The following is a 21,035-nucleotide window of genomic DNA, read 5'->3' as shown; positions in this document are numbered from 1 at the left end:
ATGAAAATAATAGTTGCAGCCTTACTGAGGATATCGGGTTTTACAGTACTGCAGCACTTAGAGTTTAAAGGTCGGAGATGTACTGGAGCTGGAGTTTATCTTCTTATTGTTGTAGATTTGATTGTAGATTTTATTTCCATCGGTTCTGATCACATTTTGCTCAGCTCCTAGTTGCAGAGATTTTGGAGATTTTGGATAGGGTCAAAATATTGTACTCTCCCGTCCATTAAGTCACGCAACACAAGCCTCCACTCTGTCCTTTTAACAACAAAATAAACCCTCTAGTGCCTCCATGTGCCATCATGTACATGATTTTGCACTTTGTGTGTGTGCTGGCTGGACTGCTGCCATCCCAAAGGTTAAAAGGGAGCTTTTTGGAAATCTGTTGCTTGCTCCGAAGATGCTGCTTTCACATGATAAGAAATTTGCTCTTCACTCACCATAAGGAACAGAGAGCAGAGCCTTGCAGAGGCAAAGCGCAACACAGGTATAATATGCCGTTAAAAAAGTGCACAAGGAACGCGATTCACCATTTCTAGGCAACATCAACAGCTACAGCTGTTATCTCGTTGGTTGTGCTTTGAAAGCTCAGCAGTGGCCAAGGGCAAAGTTGAAATAATTTGAAGTTTAAGCGCAGGGCTCGGTGGCGATTACGATCCAACTACATCGATAGGTACTCGGCAAGTTGTCCCTCACCAGAGACGTATATCGATATAAAATCAATTTGATACGCAAAAATCGGTTGTATCGATATTAAGGATTTGTACCTTGTATTTAAGGACGACAAACATTATATGAAAGTGTTTTTCAGCACTTTTATTAGTAAAGAAATGTTAAACGTTACTCCGGTTCACTCTCCAGACATGCGCCGGCTTGCCAGTTCCGCCCTATGCAGCGTGAACACGCATCCATGACGTGCATGCAGACGAACGGCGCACTGAACCACTCGCTCTCTCACCCGGTAGAGGAGCCTTTCGAGGGCGGCTTCACCCACAAGAGCTTTCCCCGTGCGCTGTCGTTTTATCATTCAGAGAAAATGACTTTCCTTTCCCCGTCATGATATCTATGTACACGCAGCATCAGCCTCACGTATCCAGCCGGAGAGCAGACGGTTCGCGAGGCGAATTATCACGACGGGAGTAAAGTAAAAAACTAAACAGAAATTCAACTAACGTTAGTCTAACATAGTTTTAAAATGTTTTTCTGTATGTTTTCATGTATCAAACGACCCCAAATGAACACTGTAGGCTGACTACTTGATTACTTGATTATTATGACTACAGATTATTTAAGCAGCGTTTGTATAGGAATGATTTTGTCCCAAGCTGTTTGATCTCTATTAGCGGTTGATCTCTGTATTATTACTCTACCGTTTATATTGAAAATGAGGACAGAAGCAGCAGGTTAAATTACTGTTCATTTAACTTGAATAGAAGTTGGTTTATTATAATTCGTGTTAAATATTGCACTGCCTTGTATCTTGAGAACTGAAGCAGCAGGTCCTGCAGTTGCACTTTTTATTATTTTCTAATAAAAGCCGTATGTATTTGCCATTAATCATTGTGTTTACTTGTTTATATCCATAATTAATTTATCCCTGATTCCCTTACAAAAAAAACTTTGAGGAATCCTGACCTGCACTGTCCAGTATCAGATATTTATTGCACAGTCACACTGATTGAAATTTTGGCAAAAGAAGTTACTTTATCTTTTTCAAATCATTGAATCGTATCGTATCACTCTAGATGAGCCAAATATCGTCCTTCAATCTTATCGGAACCATGGAAATCGTATTGTATCGTTGTAAAAACGTATCGTTACACCCCTACCAGTATTGCTTTGTCTACCGTTTTCCGCTCTGATGCCAACTTGTAGTTATTCAGTAGTGACCTGAAAGTGAACATTACACTAATGAATCCAGATTGCTCACACAGGAGCCAGTGTTGGTGCTGCCTGACCCCAGAGCTTCATCCTTGACACGACTAATCGCAGCCTCCTAATTTGACGGAGACTCGCCTGGTCTCCTGCACTCATCTCATCTAATAATATTCCATCTCTGTCGGTAATTATGTTTCTTCTGCGCGTTGATTAATGCGGTTTGCCTCTGAGCTCATCAGCTCAGCACCCGCTCATTCGCAGGCATAACATCTCTATCCGCTGCCACCCCTAATAAATGATCCCGATCACTTAACGTGGTTGCACTAAATAAATGTCTGTCCACGCGTTTATTTTATCATACGTCTTGCAAAAGGTGGGCTCCCTGTCATTGTTCCTGAGCATTAGTTTAATCAGTAGTCTCTTGATTTCTCAACTCCATCCATAAGCACTGGGTGGATGGTAGAGAAACACCTTGAAAAGGTCACCAAGTCAAAGGAGATGTTTTATGTATGAACACTCCGCACAGAATGGGCTTCAAAATTAATTGATCCATCTTGCTGTGAGGTGACAGTGGTATTAATTAAGTTGGGTTAGGACGGTACATTAAACTTAAAAGCTCAAGAAGAGCAACCGACTACATAATCTAATTATGAAATGAGGTATTTAATTACTGCTTTTAGTGGCAATCTTAAAAATGATCTCCTGGCCAGAGAGAATATTCATATTCAAACTCCGAAAAGTCTTGGGGTGAGTTCTTCATGAACAGCGCCATTTGTCTTTCTGAATATTGAAATCAACAAAGATATCTCTTTTCACATAGAGCAGGTCTAGACTGTACTCTTTTTTAATAATATTTACAGACACCCAGCAATTCCCACATTCATTCACCCGTCCTTGTGAACTACTAATGCTTGAAGCTTGGTGACGTGAGTGCTTGCGCTCTCGGTCACCAACAGTATGATAAGTTACCTCAGTTGTTCAAGGGGAACATATTTCTACCATCCGCTCTTGTTTAGCTGCTGACTGCTAAATGTACCCCATGTCTTTAGTGGAGCTCCAACAGAGCAGGGTTATAGTAAGTAAGGAAGTAAGTAATTTATTTTTCAAAGCGTCATGCACCAAAAGGTGCCAAGCCCACATGGGCTTACAAGAGACTACATGCATAACAAATAGGAGCAATGTAATAATGAGAGCATAAAAACAAATATAATACACCTCTATGCTCTATGCACAGACAAAGTCAAACAATGTCAAAGCAAATATGAACACAATCCATCTCCTTAGACGTTACAGCTGTAAAACACAAGTTAGGCACATCTGAGGCACAGACTTTGCCTTTAACACATCAAACATAAAGCATGTCACACTGTTGGTAGGCGTTTAACAAACTGATCTAGGGGAAACACTTTGTCTGTAAACAGACACTGAAGTCTACATTCACTTGACATAGAAAACAAATCAGGACATTTTAATCTAAGATTGTGATATAAGGACTATGGAACAAAATGTGCATTTCATTTTCAACCTCTCCCAGCTCGAAAATGAAATTGAGACACACTTAAAGTGGCAGTAGTCAGTATATTTTTGGCATCATTGGGGAAAAATTACATAATAACCTTTCAGCATATTGTAATTCAAGTGTTCTGAGAGATAACTAGACTTTTGCTGCTCCTCATGGCTCTGTTTTCAGGCTTTAGAAAATCTAGCCCTCGACAGGAGACTTTGACCAATCACAGGTCATTTCAGAGAGAGAGCGTTCCTATTGGCTGTGCTCCGGTCATGTGACCGGTACTTGGCGTTCCTTCAGGCCATCTCAACCTGATCTCAACATGGCTTCTGGGTCACAAACTTTCTCATTTTACAGCCAAACTGTGCACTACAAGATGATTCTGAAAACATCTAAGGAGAGAAATAGGCATTAACGTAACATAATATTGATTCATATTTGATCAGCGCTGCCTAGTTTGACCGTTTGGTCGGAGTTCGCGAGTGATTGACAGCCGGCTCTCATAGACAGCAGATGGACAGCAGACCTCAGATCAGCTCTGACTGCTTGTTTTCCTGCGGTCTGTGAAATCTTGCAGATGCCGTTAGGAGCACCGGAGGACACAGAAGCACATGATTTTTTTCAGGTTACCTGTTTCATGTACTACTGTCACGATATACCGACCGTTTTATAAAAATACCTTTTTTTAAATCATATTTGCTCCAATCTCGCCTACTTCAGCTTTAATATGACGAGATTCCTCCCTCATTTTGATTCTGTGGCTCTCCGTACCCTCACAGGTCAAGCAACCCTGTCTTTTTTTTTTTTTCCACAATATTTTTATTATGCTTTTAAACACAAACACCGACAAAACCAACAATAAATCAGCACACATTGGTCACAAAAACTAAGCACCAGATTTAGAACCCTAACACACAGTATACATAGCACCTAATATACTCAAAGAGATGATTGTACAATCACATATGTATTTGAAAAATCAAAGCATCTATGTATGTATATAAATAGGGATAAGGAGGCGCTCAGTCCGTTACAATTTATCACAGTCGACACTGATGCAACAAAACATTTTAAGAAAAATAAGAAAACAAAACAAAATAAATAAGTCAACAAATAAATATCTCGCCCTACGGCCCAAAAATGGCCCTTTGGCGAATTTTCAATATTGCAATCTATAAGACCCTTTAGTTCAAGTTTTTTTCACCAACATATTTAAAAAAGGATGTCCAAGTCTTAAAGAAATCACCCATTTTACATATAAATCTGTATGTTAGATATTCCATTGATATTAGCTCAAATATCAGTTTATACCACTCCACAACTGTTTTTTTTTTTGTTTTTTCCTTGTTCCTTTCCACTAATATGTTCATTGGGTTTTCTTATTTTCACAACCACAATAAGGATAAAGGAAAAAGAGAAAAACAAACAAAAAAAAAAAAAAAACACTGGTACAGCTCAGGTAGAAAAAAAAAAAAAAATGTATATAGGAGGTCATAGGAAATAGTCCATAGTGCAGGGAAGTCACAGGATATATGAGTTAATGTTCAAGAGACTCCTTGTAAGATAATGGAAGAGAGTTCGGGTCCAATATAATTCAGATAGGGTTGCCAGATATTATGGAACTGATCTACTTTGGTATGTATAATATTTGTCAGATATTCCAAAGGGACCATCTCAAATATCACTTTTCGCCAGCCTTGTACAGAGGGTTTCTTATCACTGATCCACTGTAGTAGTATATTTTTTCTAGCAGCAAATGTAAGAATGTTATATAACCTTTTGTTGGCTGCAGTAATTATATTTGTACTTGGGATTCCTAAAATCAAAGACATTGGATTCATTTCTAAATCCTTATCAAATATCTTTTCCATTTGACATAATATTTCAGACCAGTACTTCTGTAATTTATGACACGACCAAAGGTAATGGGTTAAGGTACCTATTTCTGTTTTACATTTGAGACACAGAGGAGAAAGTGAGGGGTCGAAGAAATGCCTACGATTAGGGGATATATGTATTCTATGTATAATTTTAAATTGGATTGCTTTCATCCGGGTACAGATAGATATCTTTTTGGCATGACTCCAAATATCGTCCCATGTCTCATCATTAATAGTTACTGACAGTTCCTTCTCCCATACACTCCTAATCCTCTGTGTATTTGTAGTATACTTGCCATTCATTACATTATATAGCAAACTCAGAGACACCTTCGTTGGTCGTTGAAACAACATTTTCTCAACAGCAGACACCTCAGGATGATCTATAATGGTTGTACTCTTAGTGACATAGTGCCTTATTTGTAAAAACCGAAAGAAATCTTGTTTTGGGAGTTGGTATTCCTTTATCAATTGTTCAAATGACATGAGACTATTATCTGAAAGTAAGTCTCCCAATTTTGTAATATTTGTATTGTTCCATTGTCGGAAACCAGAATCCAATATCCCTGGCAAAAATTCAGGGTTGTTTATTATTGGGGTAAATGTGGAAGTTAATTTGGACCTCCCCTCCAGACGACGGACTGATCGCCATGCCTTTAAAGCATTGATTGTTATTGGATTTATACAATTATTTCTTATGTCCTTAAAATTCTTAAAAAATAATAAATCCTGTAGTCTACGCTGGGACAATGATGCTTCAATGTTCAGCCAAGCAGAAGATGCCTCATCTTTCACCCATTTAGATATAAATCTCAAGTGAGCACACAGCTGGTATACTTTGATATTTGGCAGGTCTAAACCACCCATTGAACCTGGCAATTGTAGAACTGACATTTTGAGTCTAGGTCTACGTTTGCTCCATATGAAAGAGCTGAGCCAGCTATTCAAATCTTTAAGAACCCTATTTGAAAACAATATGGGAATCATTTGAATGGGATAAAGTAGCCTAGGTAACACATTCATCTTTATCAGGGCTATACGTCCTAACCAAGAAACAGGAAGTGAGTTCCAACGCTCTAAATCTTATTTTACCAAATAAAGGGATAAAGTTGGCTTTATACAACTGATTAAATGATGGGGTAATAAAAATACCTAAATAGACTAAACCTGCAGGGGACCATTTGAAAGGGAAGGATGGGACCGTATTAGGTATAGTAGTTAGAGTACCCAGGGGCATATCTTCTGATTTGTTTAAATTAATCTTATACCCAGAGAATTTGCTAAACATGTTAATCACCTTAATGAGGGCTGAAACAGATGTCTCTGGGTCAGTTAGAAAAACTAGGACGTCGTCAGCATACAATGTTATCTTATGGCATATCTCTCTGACCTGCAGACCACATATAGAGGGCTCTCTTCTAATGGCCTCAGCCAGTGGCTCAATGGCCAATGCAAACAGGAGAGGCGATAGAGGGCAGCCCTGTCTAGTTCCTCTATGTGTATTAAAATACTCTGATCTAAGTCCGTTAGTCATAACCGCAGCTTGAGGATAGTTATAAATGATTTCAACCCATTTCACAAAATTACTACCAAGACCAAATTTTTCTAATGTGCAAATTAAAAAAGGCCACTCAATTCGGTCAAATGCCTTCTCTGCATCCAGCGAAAGCACCAGACCATCTATAGATTTTTGTTTAAAGGCCTGAATAGCATTAATGAGACGTCTGACATTGTTAGTTGAGTTTCTGCCTTTTATAAAGCCAGTTTGATCCTCTTTAATTAATATGGGCAGAAGGTCCTCCAAACGAGTAGCTAAAATTTTAGAAAGCAATTTTCTGTCCACATTTAAAAGAGCTATCGACCTATAGGATGAGCAGGATTCAGGACATTTCCCTTTCTTTAAGATAAGTGATATGTTAGCCTCTTTAAGGGTCTGTGGCAAATCTGCAATAGAAAATGAATGATTGAACATTTCAAGTAACGGTTCCAAAAGTAAGTCTTGGAACTCCTTATAAAATTCAGAACAGAACCCATCAGGCCCTGGCGACTTCCCACTCTGAAGCTTTTTGATGGCATTAGCTACTTCATTTCTTGTAATGGGGCTGTTAAGAAAACTTTCCTGTTCTTCTGATAGTGTTGGAAGATTAATCTGAGCTAAAGTCTTCCATTAATTGAGGTGCGTCAGTTGTCTGTTCAGAAGAGTACAAATTTATGTAAAAATCTTTGAAGCTGTCATTTATCAGTCTGTTTTCGTATACCCTATTGCCCTCAGCATCCGCAATCACTGCTATAGACTGGGACTCTGCTCGTTTTTTAGCCAGGTATGCAAGATATTTCCCTGGTTTATCTCCATATTCATAAAAGCTCTGTTTAATATACTTAATTTTTTTCTCTGCATCTTTAGTAAGAAGACAGTTTATAGCTGATCTAAGAGCAGAAATTTCTTGCCATAAATAAGGTGATGGAGAGCTGATATAAATCTTTTCTTTATTTGACAGATTGCTCTCTAAGGATTTTTGCTCTTTAAGTTTTTGGCGCCTCTTAGTTGTAGAGTATGATATGATCAACCCTCTTGCATAGGCCTTGCAAGTTTCCCATAGAACTGAGGGATTATTCGAAGATTGTAAATTGATGGACAAAAATGCCTTAAATTCAGTGGAAAAATAAGATATAAAAGTATTATCTTTAAGAATAATAGTGTTAAGTCTCCACTGTCGGGCCTGATTTATTGAGACTTTAAGTTTTATGTCCATAACCATACTGGCATGATCAGATATTATTATACTGTTTATATTACAAGATAAAACAGAGTGTAGTTCGGATTTGGGTAGAAAAAAATAATCAATTCTAGTCTGACACCCATGAGGAGCAGAGAAAAATGTATATTCTTTGTCAGAAGGGTGAAGACTCCTCCAAACATCATCAAATCCGAGATCTTCACAGATGGCACGAAGAGCATTTGCTTGGGGAGACGGGGCCATAATGCGGTGTGGGAATCTATCTATGAGCGGATTTAATATACAATTAAAATCACCACCCACAATTACTATATCTGCTGTCATTTCTGCAAAATCTAAAAACGCTTTAGAAAGAAAAGCAACCGGATGAGCTGATGGGAAATAAACGTTCATTATTACAATATCTTGACCTTGTAAACTCCCTTTAATTATAACATAACGACCACTCCGATCTTCAACACAGTTAACCATCTTAAAAGGCAGGGTTCGTCTAATAAGTACAGCAACACCCCTGCTTCTGGTTGTAAAGGATGAAAAGAATACTTGTCCAAACACACCCTGCCTTAACTTTAAATGTTCTTTGTCATCCAGATGGGTTTCTTGCACTAGAGCTATATCTATATTTTCTTTTTTCAGGAAGGTAAGTATTTTCCTACGCTTTATAGGATTATTAATCCCTCTCACATTCCAAGTGCAGACCCGAAGTTTATTTGCCATTAAAATTCTTGATGCAAACAAAGAGCTGGAAATCTTTTAGCACACTCCAAAAAAAACAAAAACAGAAACATAAAATACCCGAGCTGTACCAAAACATCAGAACCACAACAGAGCACATTCCAACTAAATACAAAAATACAAATGAAAATAAAGAATGGGGTAATGTCCCTGCTAAACATGCAGGGAACCTCAGTCCTTCTCCCACCCGCGGCAGACAGCCGACAGATGGACCAGGCGCTATGCTCACGCCTAACCATAGAAATAACACACGCAAGCTCCACCTCGCACACGGCGACATGACAACTTCACCTGGCGAATTGTAATAAAGAAAATATAAGAATACAATCATAAATGACAGAGCCACATACTTACATCACTCAAACTGTCACAGTCCCAGTCCAATAATCGGAACATAAGAGAGAAAGATGTGCTGTTTTAGACACTTTATCCAAGCGAGTCAAGGAAAGCTGCGGCTGCCTCAGGTGCATCAAACCTCTTCTCCACACCGTTAACAGTCATCTTCAGCGTTGCGGGGTACATCAGTGCGTAGTCAATATTTATCCTCTTCAGCCGGTCTTTCACCTCATCAAAAGCCTTGCGCTTTTTGACCACTGCCGCTGAATAATCGTTGAAGAAAGAAATCCTCGGTCCGTTACGAGCTGGCTGGTCCGGTTCAGTACCGAGGCGGCGGGCTGCATTCATAACACGTTGCTTGTCGGAGAAGTTGTGAAACTTCATAATGATGGATCTGGGTCGTTGTTTGGGATCGGGTTTTGGTGCGAGGAAGCGATGTGCGCGGTCCAGCTTGATCCTACCAGTTTTGGTGGTGATTTTGAGATAGCTAGGTAGCCATGTCTCTATGAACTTCACAGGATTTGTTCCCTCCGCATTCTCAGGTAGTCCAACCAAGCGCACATTGCATCTGCGACCACGATTCTCCAGGCCATCTATGTGCTCCAACATACCGCTCACTTGCTTCTCCAGTTGTGTCACTTTAGCCTGCAACGAGTCCGTTGCATCTTCCACACTCATAATTCTACCCTCGGCCTCGCCGACCCGAGCCCCCAGCGCCTGCATTTGGGTTGTTTGTTCCCGTATAGCAGCGAGTACTGTATCAACTTTAGCATCAATAACTTTAGTAATGTTGTCAGTAATCTTATCCAATGCTTTCAAAGTGTTCGGGTCAATGCTACTGCAGCAGTTAGCACCCTCATCTTCAGCTGCTGGCATGATGTTAGCTTCCTCACTCTGTTCCGTGCTTTCTTGAGCAGGCTTGCTCTTAATCGTCTTTATTCTGGTCCTGGGCATGTTGTCCGGTATTTTTGAAAAATAGTTTTCAAGAGACATTATAAAGTTACTCTCTCTGTAGCACTTTCGTTAGGCAAATGTGCATAATAATCGGATAACTTGACAAGTAACACCGGAGCTCAGTGAAGCGTGGTGCTTCCTCTACGACGCCATCTTGAACCCCCATCAAGCAACCCTGTCTTCTACAAAATTACGTTCCCATGCAACTATACTGCATTCTCACATTTTGGGGGAAACATATTTCCTGCCAGATTATGGTCGCAGTTTTAAACAGTTTTAAACAGTTTTAACAGTTTTAAACAGTTCTAAACACGTGGTTGACGTTGTAAATTGAAACAAAACAAAAGGACTACTTGGTTAAGTTTGGTAAAAAACGGTGTGGTTTGGCTTAAAATGACGTTACGTTTTTAAGCTACGGACGTAGATTAAAATAAGTGAGCGTTGACTTTTAGTTTCACACGGGACACACAGCACAGTCTCCTGGATAAAAGTCCTGTGCTTGTTTGACCCATCCACCACCCCGACCTCCTCCCTATGCAAACTTCTGCGGACTGTCATTACAAACGTGTTTGTGATACGTCAAAAACAAACGTAATCCACAACAAAATAGGTTCCCCGTTTGAGAGACAGGGCCGTGTTAAGGGGGCAGCATGTAGGATCTGGCGGTATCTAGCAGCGAGGTTCAGATTGCATCCAACTAAAGCCTCTCCTGTGTGCCAAGCGGGCAGAAGTACTATGGTGGCCGATGCGAAAAAGGTGCAAGAGCCAGTTGTTGTAGGTTATTTGGAGCACAGCCAGTGCATTGAGTGTATGTGGGAAGTGAGTGGTGAAGCAAGAGAGAGAGAGAGCGGCAACAGGAGCGAGTAACGTCATTGACTCCGGCCCAAGCAGGAAAAGTTAACAGAGTTTAGTTTGTCCATTCTGGGCTACTGTAGAAACATGGTGGTGCAACATGGCGGACTCCATGGAGAGGACCCGCTCCCTATGTACATATAACAACGGCTCATTCTAAGGTAGCGAAAACAAAATGATTCTAAAGCCTGGGGCACACTGCCCGCATGAGGCTCGCCTGACGGCAGCGTCACGTCGTGGCCGCGTGATGCCCACCTAGGGTGTTCACACTAGACGCGAGTTAGCTGCCTCTTGGGAGCGTGTCAGCTACCTGTCAGCTGTGTTTCTGCTGCTGCTGTCAGCCCTTTCTTTCTGCATAGAGTTTGTCTTTTAATGGCCATTTAACTTCATGATAAATATAATTTATATTTATTTTAGACAGAGAAAGGTTCAGAAACGTGTGGTAATTAGTAAATAATAGTAATAATCCACAATTAAAACTCCGTACTGTATTCATTTATGATGCTTTCCAACTCTCTGCTTGTTCCACATCACTGTCCGGCACATATTTCAGAATAAAAGCCTCGTGTTAACAAATGAAGGAATTCTGTGCAAAGAAAACCCGCTTTAGGGCTTTTATTTCGAAATGAAAGCAGGAAGTGTTGATTTAAAAACAAGTTTACTTAACTTTACTTTTTTTTCATCTCTGTAACATATTCTACAGATAAACCTCGAAACTGTAGTAAAGTCTTGCTGGTATGATGTTCATATACTGTCAATAGATCACCTTCACTGTCTGTTGCTGCTGGGACACGCAGCCGAGAGGTGAGCGGCTCGCGTGTAAAATAGGCGAGCCTTCTATTCTATAAAATAGACGCGCGTCTGACGTGCGTCTCATGCGGGCAGTGTGTCCACTCTAACCTGTTAACATGGACGCCGAAATAAAAAACAACATGCGACGCTGCCGTCACGCGAGCATGAAGCGGGCTGTGTGTCCAGGCTTTAGTTTCAGGTGATAATACACAAAAAAAAAAAAACATATTTATCAATATTATATTCCATTTCAATAGATCAATAGAAAATAGATCCCCCTAATTGTTACACACTGGTCCTTTTTTATAGTTTTCTATTTATCAAGTGCATAAAGTTGGGTGTCAAACTTCAACAAGGTTGTTGATCATAGTGATTCCAGTTTTGCGGTCAGAAATGCCGGTGTGACCCGGACCTGCTGTTAAGTCTGAGGTCAGAATACCTCGGCTTTGTTTTTTTTTCCACTCTTCTACAAAATAACTTCTGACTAACCGTCAAAGTCACTGACATTCAGAAAGAAAAACTGCTGTTTAGTCTGCCTGCCTGCTGCTGCTCTGTGGAAAGAAAAAAAAACCTTACGACTCACCTCACCGGATGAAAAATTAATTTCCTGTTTTGCTGCCGCAGCATTTTTAGCAGCATTTCAATGAACAGCACGGACATTTAGAAATAATGATATGTATGGAACACAAAATGTTATTGCATTCAGATGTGTGGAGTGAGAAGATGGCTGCAGTGTGTTGCCTCGCTCACAGTCCATGGCTTTTTCAGTCCTCTACCTCCTCCTCCACCTATCATTTTCAAAATGCATTTCATCGGAACATACTCTACTTACTGTAGGTCATTTCTCTCCCACGCATGCTTCTGTGTGATATTACCTGCAGGAGTGCCACCGTGGAGCCTAGACAAGGTCAGACGCTTACATAACTGTAGTATGTAATTGCAATCACAAAATTTTTGCTAATTGAATTAGTGGCAGACACCCAGAACATACTCCCTCGTCACACACTCCGAGTCGGCTCTTTGTTTTGGACCTGAATAGCTAATCGCAGTAATGACATTGGCTCTGCCTGTCGCTTACAACCACGTGGTCGTCCCCCTGTACATGCAGAAGGTCATTTCATGTGCAGTCTGGCTGGTATTTCCCGTCGGGGCTCTTCGCTGCCCCTCAGCGCCGTTCAGTTCCTGCTTCCCGCTACTTCGCCTCTCCTGTGCTGCTTTTTTTTATTTAGCATCCAGTTTAAACCGGGGGCTCTGCTGCATTTGTGATCTTTAGATGTGGTTATGAAAGCCAACCTTCAAGCAGGGTTGAGTTGAAAGTAACAGGTTTTCTCCTTGTTGGCTCCTTCCTTTGGGGGTGCAGCACAGAAATGGGCTGGAAACAAAAGCAACCCCCCTCTCAAGATCTACTCGACCCTCTTTTTCGCTTTCCGTTGCTCTCTGACTGCCAGGTCTCTCTCCCTCAGTGGACTGTACGCAGGAATTAGTTTTTCACCAAGACCACAAAGCTAAAACCCCTCTAGCACACGCTGTTCGAAAACACACTGACACATTGAACAACACAGTGAAGCTGTACTCAGCAGTAGGTCTAAAGTCTAAACTTTGTCCTGAAGGTGGTGCTAGAAGAAAGGTCACAGGGTCATTCACCACCTCGGGCACTTTAAATGTACTCGGCAAACTATTGTCCCTTTTCCATACACATGTGCTGGCTTGGCTTGACTTTGCATCTCCATTACATCGGGGCTACCCGCTTCAGGGTGTGTGAAACCACGGTTATGGCTAGTGGTCAAAGGAGCGGCTGTAAAACAGTGGATAAACTCATTTAATTTCCAATATTCTTCACAATAAAAGTCCCCCCTGTTATTGTTGCTGCTTGTACTCTTCCTCCCTGCAGTATTAGTAGACTTGCTTTTATTTGAAGAATAGCTGCTAACAAAGTTCCATCAATTTGGTGATGAACACATTTCAGTTACTATACATTCCTTGTTTTTTTGGTATTTAAAGGTCCCATATTATACTCATTTTCAGGTTCATACTTGTATTTTGTGTTTCTACTAGAACATGTTTACATGCTGTAATGTTAAAAAAAAAACTTTATTTTCCTCATACTGTTGGCCTGAATATGCCTGTATTTACCCTGTCTGAAACGCTCCGTTTTAGCACATTACGACAGAGTTGCGATGGAATTGCAACAGAATTGTGTTGCTAGGCAACAACTTTGGTCCATGTGTACTTCCTGTCAGTAGATGTTATTCACATACACTGAAACCAAGAATCAACTGGGACACGTTTAGATTGTTTTACGTTTAAAACTGTGTAATGGTCTAAATATTGTATATTTGTGACATCACAAATGGACAAAAATCCTGACCGCTTGTATCAAATGAAGAGTTTCTGAATACGGGCTGTGTGTATTTCCCTGGAAAAACACATAGTTTTGGATCTTTAAAAGCTTTTATTATGAAGCAGCAAAATCAAGAAATGTTAGGTTTTTATTAAGGGTGTAACGACTAACCGATATGTGTCAGAAAATCAATACAAGAGTCTTAGATTCATCGATATAAAACTCTGAATCCGACTCAAATTATTCGGGGAAACGGTCAAAAATCGATACGCCCGTCATAAATCGATACAGTCAGAAATAGATCCACTTGAGCCGTTTTTTACATGTTATGTTTGTGTGTGACGTGGATGTGATAAGAAAGTGAGGTATTTGTGTGTGTGTGTGTTTGTAATGTTACAAGGGGAGAGTATCGAATCGTTACATGGTTAACTATCGTTTTTGTACCGCATCGCAGACCATGTATTGAGATGCGTATTGAACCGTCTAAGGAGGGAAAGATGTACACTCCTAGTTTTCATCAGCAGCAACTTGACATGACTCTTATACAGCTGAAAGGGAAACAGTAAAATAAAGCAGATATCTGAAAGTACAAACAAGGACGCAGGAGAGAAACTAAACTTCAAACCACAGAGATTTGAAAGCTAAATAAGTATTGAGAGCTGAACTGGTCCATCTTGTGCGCGGCGTGGCACAACTCGGCACACAAAAACTGATAATTTATACACAAATCAGCGCGCCGTAGTTTAACTCGGCGCGCCCAAAAGTGCCAATGGAAAAAGCCACATATGTAATCTGTTAATAAGATACTGTATCTAGCGGATGACGCTGACATCTTTGACTTGCCAGTAGTGCTGGCCTGACAGAGCAAAGTGCAACATACAGAATGGAAAGGGTTCATCCTCTGGGGAGAATGTAAATCTGTAAAAAGGTTACTATCTATTGATGCCTTCAAATGGGGTTTTGCTTACCGTGTTTACGAGATGAGTCCATATGAACGTCGCCCTCTTGTGGTATCCACAACCTCGTAAGTGGAACTTTTCTGAAAGTGCCGAGTTCACGACTTGTGACGTGTTTGTTGACGTTGTCATTTTTCGGTGCATAATAAGTGAATATGTTGTAACTTTAGTCGTATATTGTTATTCTTTGTAATTTTATAATAGATCTGAGGAAAATGTTCCCAACGGCCTCATCTTTTTCCTTTGTCATTATGCCATGTGACCCACTTGCTAGCTTGCTAAACTGTTAGCCTCTGTGGCTTCTAGACGCCGACAGCAACGTTAATATTGCCGTTGCTTAGCAGCGGTGTTTTTCACGACTTAAACACTTGAACGCCAAGCATATCGGGTACACGACTTCCCATGTTGTAAACACGGGCTCACGAGTTTCTTTTGAAGGCACCATTTTTTCCTGAGCTTTTAACTGTATTTTAGTCTTTCTTAGTGGATGGAATTCCTCAGTTGTCATGGAGACAGCTCTGGACAAAAATGGTATCCAGTTATTTAGCTCATCCGTAGGTCATGCTTTTACCCTGATTAGTGCACAGCCACATTCCCTGTGACAGGAACATCCAACAGAGATGATACACAACACAATGTCCATAATTACTGAAACACAGAAGGGTTACAGTGGGCATTATTAAAATACCTCCATCTGTCTTTGTTTTCACTGAGTATATTTGCTATGTCTAACCTAAAGCGAGATTTAGACACGAGAAGAATTTTGTATTTATTGGTAGAGAGAGTCTTGGACAAGGAGGAATATTAGAACAAAGATCTGAGAAAGTGATCACGAACTAAGAGAGAGCTCAGTTCACTGATGTTCATTTGGCTTTCAGCCCAAACAACACCCTGAATATTCCTCTGCACGTGTTCTTGTGTGTGTATGTGAGAAAGATGCAGTGCTTTGTTTCCTTTACTTTGTAGCAGTATGTTATGCAAACCTTTGTTTGCTAAACCTGAACAGTTTTGCTTACATTGTAGGTGTTTCGCAGTGTGCTTTGTCAATATTGTTAATTGTTAATTGTTAATTAAAGGCAGGGTTGACAATGTTCTCCAGTCTACACTATTTGTTATATCGATTGAAATGGTCTTTACACCCCGACAGCGATTCATTACTTATGAGCTCTGAAAAAGGACCGGAAACGAGCCGTCATCTGTAGCTGCTGTAATCCTGTAAAAATGTCTACCAATCACTGCCTCGCGGCCCGCTTGGAAAGAACCAATCAGATGCCTCCCTGCCTGTACTCTACACTCAGGCACCAGTCTGAACTCAAAGCGCGTTGCCGCCGCAGGTTTACTGGAGAATGGAAGAGAAAAGTCAGCCAAAAGTAGCACGATAGTAGTTAGTAGTAGTTAGTTAGATAGTAGAAGTAGTTACGATGCGGCGGTGCTTGTGTATGTGTGTGTGGGGGCGTTGCCTTGGAAGGAGCCCCGAGGGGAGGGGGTGGGTTTAGACGGCACTCCTGAGGCGATGCTACTTTCAAATGATGCTAGCTTTCCAACATCATCAACCCTATCTTTAAGATCATATCTACAAAGCTTATTTGAACTTTTCTACTCAACATCTTATTTCCATAGTTTTGGCCATTATTTTTATAATTTTATATTGCTGAGATCTGGAAACACAGACACACATAGCTAAATGAAGTTTGGCGGGGCAAGAAATGCGAGCAGTCGGACAGGTTACACTGTAAACAAGCCCAGATTATCTAAACCACTTTATAGTTAAACCCGACATTAAGATACGGGTCACTAATATTCCCTCATTGCAGATAATCTGTGTGTTTACAACTACGGAAAGTGCGGTAGGTCAGTTGAAGTTGAACCAGGAAGTCTGTCTGTAAACTGTGATGTACTGCATGTTAACAACTGACGATTGTATTAAGTTTGGCTAACCTGGGGGTTTGTTTAAAACTACAAAACATAGGATTCTGGTTGTGATAAACCATAATTTATCCTTTAATATTTCACATTTTTCTCAAAGCATCAGAGGTTGTTTTTTTTGTTTTTTTACTCCAGTCTGGCGTATGTGAGGCTGCAGCTCATTTGATTATGTTAAAAACACATTATTTTGTGTGTACACTATTGTGTTCTCTCTGCTGGATGTTTTTGTTTTCGAGAGAACGTAGGTGTCACAACAGCATGCTTTGCACACTCATCAGTGACGAGCTTTACTTATGGATAACAAGCTGAATAACTGAATAACAATTGTGCCTCATTTACAATTTTTTTTGCAGTTTAGTGTCAAGTCAGAGGCTCAGAGAGGCTTTTTGTTAGTCATGCCTCACTTTGCACCCATGGCTTGACTTCTGATACGATTTTTCTTTATTTCCCAATTATTCAAGGTCAAGACTTTGAAGACAGAGGTTTATTGATACACCTTCATCAGCTGGGGTGTCTGAACCTCTGCAGTGGCGGTTACAGAAACTCTGCATTTAGCCTTGTTGCTTAGAGTGAAGCAGCCGTCTAATACAGAGTAAAATATAAATGTCCCTAGAGGAAATGTTACAGATTTTTAAAAACTTGCCGAGTATTTCCGCCACTCTGGATCCCCCAGAGTCATTACAGGGCACATGTGGTGATGGTTAGACCTGTACGATATTGACCACCCCAGAGAAAAAGGATATGAGTGATGCAGAGGGCATACGGTACACTTGCATCTGTTATATGGTTGTTTTTAGCCAATGGCGGCTCTAGAGACGGCAGTGTTGGTCTGTTGGTCAGTCGGCAGGTCGGCCCACCACCTTTGTCCACACTGAAATATCTCTAACTATTGAATGGATGGCCATAAGATTTGGTACATATATTCATATCTTCTAGAAGGATGTACCCTACCGACTATGGCGACCCTCTGACTTTTCATCTAGTGCCATCATGAGCTGACATTAGTGGTTTTTGAGTGAAATGTCTCCACAACTATGGAATGAATTGCCATGGAATTTGGTAGAGACATTCTTGCACTTCTCAAGATGAACTGTAACAGCTTTGGTGATCCCTTCACTTTCCATCTAGTGTCATCATCAGGTTGACATTTTTATCTGCTCAATACTTTGGTTTGTGACAACAAACAAGAAGTGGACGTTGTTACCGTGACGTCACCCATTTGGTTTGTGGACTACGGTTTTTGAAGGCTTGAGTTTTGTCGCCATCTTGTTTTTTTTGCAACCAGAAGTGGCAGCAGAGGATGGAACGAAGTACAACCGAATGCTGAATAATGTATTTTTAAGCGCCAAAAATGTTACAATTAACTTTCATGAATTGAAAACACACTGTGAAAGGGTTAAAGTTGTAAGACGAAATAGGAAGTGAAACCTTCACCCTTTGGGCCAAACGGTAACAAGATGCCACATTTGATCCCAATCAAAACTTGGGCTATGTATTGGCAAAAATCTGGCGATATTCTGCCGCTATTCGAAAGATCGAATAGCGGCCGGGCCGTTAAATTTTTAAGAGGTTAATTGAAAATAGTGTTTTGGGGGAAATGATACAGTATCGCACAACAGAATATTGTGATACTTGTGTATTGATATTTTCTTACAGCCCTAATCAGAACTAATATTTCTTTTGGCAATTCAAAATGTGATGTTCTAGTTAGACTACTTAGAACCAGAAAACTGTGCCAGATTAGCAATTTTTCCTCTTAACTGTGTTTGGAATCATCAGCACTGTTGAGGGTCTTCGACCAATCAGAACGCTTGTTTGAAACTACCTGTTGCACGATGACCGATAGAGGCCGGTGGACACTCAGTTCAGCCACAGTTAGAGGAGCAGATGCTTGAGCAGCATGAGGACATGGTAATGAAGAGGCGTCTACGTGGCCTGCATTAACCAGACGCTTGACTAACAATGTAGTCTGATCTACATTATTCATCTCATTTGGCCCATAAATCATCGGAGGGATGTCAATATTTAAGATGTAGTCGTGGCCTTAACAAGCTGCTTTTGTGGCTGAAAGAGGGGCTGTTATTGGTTTCATCAGGAATAAACTGCCACCAGCCAGTGTTTATTTATTTATTTCCTTTTGAACCTCAACCCACCACTGCTCATTGCCACTCTGAACACATTTTACAAATCACACTGCGGCGGTCTGTGTTTCAGTTATGGTGTGAAGACGTGCTTTAACAATCTCTTTTAAATGTCTTAGCTCTCCCCGGTGCCTCTTTCATCCTCTTTCTCTCTCTCCATCGTGGCGGTTGTGTTGAATGATGTCCTAATTAAGTCTTCAAAACAGCTGACTATCAGTGTTAATGGCTGTTGCAACACAGAGTCTGATAAAATGTTGTGAAATGAGCACAAACTTTGAAGAGATATTTTGGTAACAATTTGTAATAACCATCATTTATAAATGGTGAAGTGGAAACTTAGTTAATAGTTATTTTACTGTTGACCAGCAATGAAATGATAATTAATCATGTTTACTAATTATTAGTAATGCTATAATTTCTGTTACTTTATCATTAATTTATGTAATATGAAATAATTAGTTTATAAATTTCGATATTATATCAAAGTTGACTGGAGACGATAACAATTACATTCTGATTACATTAGTAAAGTTTTTATTATCAGCTTATTGTTGCAAAAATTATAAAATATTATACTATATTAAGTATTCATTAATGATTACCAAATGATTTGTACATTTTTAAGAAATCATGTGTGAAACATCTTTAAACATTACATAGATAGGTGGACCAAAAACCAATTATTAACCATTAACAATGAGTAACTATCTATCCAAATAATGTTTATAGATACCTTACAATGTATTTATTGACCATTTAATAAGGTATTATAATCATCAGTTCCAGCTCTATAATAAACATTCAAATAATGTTTATAGACGGTTTTAAAAAACAATTATTGGACTGACCCTGCTGACCCGTTTTGGAGGTTCCTGACGGTGGACCCGTTGTGCTTCGTTGTCAGTGGACGGGGTGGTGAACCCCATTGTTATTACTATTATCATTATCATAATTGTTAGTATTATTATTATAATTATTATTACATTCATTTTGTTCTTTGCTCATTTATTTATTTAGTTAGTTCCTTCCCTATGCTCTCCCTTAGTTAACTACATTAATACTTATTATTTTTTTATTTTCTCTCCTCTCTCCATATATCCACCCTATAGACTCCACCCCAGAATGCATGCATGCACGCACATGCACACAGACACACGCACACACCAGCATCACCTGGTTCTCACATCTCATGGCAAAATTGTTGTAACTAGCCTCTATTCACTGTTCTTGTCGTCCTTGTGTTGTTTTGTTAATGCATTGTCTTTTGCCTTGCAATAAAAAAAAAATAATAATTACCATTAACAAAGTGTTAAAAATATCTATCCATGTAATATTTATATATATTTTACAAAACAATTTCTTAAAAGATTTACAAATAATTTCGTAATCATTAACACGTGATTATTATAGTATATAAAATGTTTTATTATATGCAATAATAAGCTGTTAAAATAACTACTAAAAATAAATAATAGCATTACTTATAATTAGTAAACATTAATTATCATTTAATGGGTGTTAACAGTAAAATAACTATTAATACAATTTGTATTAACATCAATTCACCATTTATAAATGATGGGTATTACAAAAATATTTTTTTGTGAAGATTGTGTTCCAGATAATGTGACTTTTTACCTGTTCAGCACATGAGCAGGTCACATGAAGCTTTCATTTGAGCACGGCTGCAATGCATGAAATTATTTCAATTTCAGACTCCCTGTTTCTGGCTGTCTGCTCTATCTTTTTTTTTTTTTTTTTTCATGCACATTATTTTTTCCATAGTGCTCATTTTACAGTTCCCATATCACTGTTAATGTGCACATGGATGTCAGGAAGAAGACTGATGGCTCAGCGAGCCTCACAGTCATCTGAAATACTTCCGACCCTATTCTACTCCTCTAGAGCGCCTGCATTATGAAGATCAACATTATGTATTCTAAATGATGTCTTGTAGGGCTGATGATAACATCCGTTCCGTTTCACAGTCAAGTGTACA

At 39.7% G+C, this 21,035-nt stretch overlaps 1 protein-coding gene and 1 long non-coding RNA gene across 2 annotated transcripts in view; both read left to right on the top strand.

Moving 5' to 3' along the window:
* LOC119500673 (protein kinase C-binding protein NELL1-like) overlaps window positions 1-21,035 on the top strand; it is a 384,179-nt gene that overhangs the window by 92,672 nt on the left and 270,472 nt on the right. The window lies entirely within an intron of this gene.
* Window positions 7,438-7,733, top strand: LOC119500692. Its single transcript, XR_005209672.1, has 2 exons — window positions 7,438-7,586; window positions 7,670-7,733. It is a non-coding gene; the product is annotated as an uncharacterized LOC119500692 (long non-coding RNA).

This window comes from Sebastes umbrosus, chromosome 2 (assembly GCF_015220745.1).
Source record: "Sebastes umbrosus isolate fSebUmb1 chromosome 2, fSebUmb1.pri, whole genome shotgun sequence".
Lineage (NCBI taxonomy): Eukaryota > Metazoa > Chordata > Actinopteri > Perciformes > Sebastidae > Sebastes > Sebastes umbrosus.
Note: the sequence above shows the minus strand (reverse complement) of the source record. Positions and strands in the feature narration are given on the sequence as shown.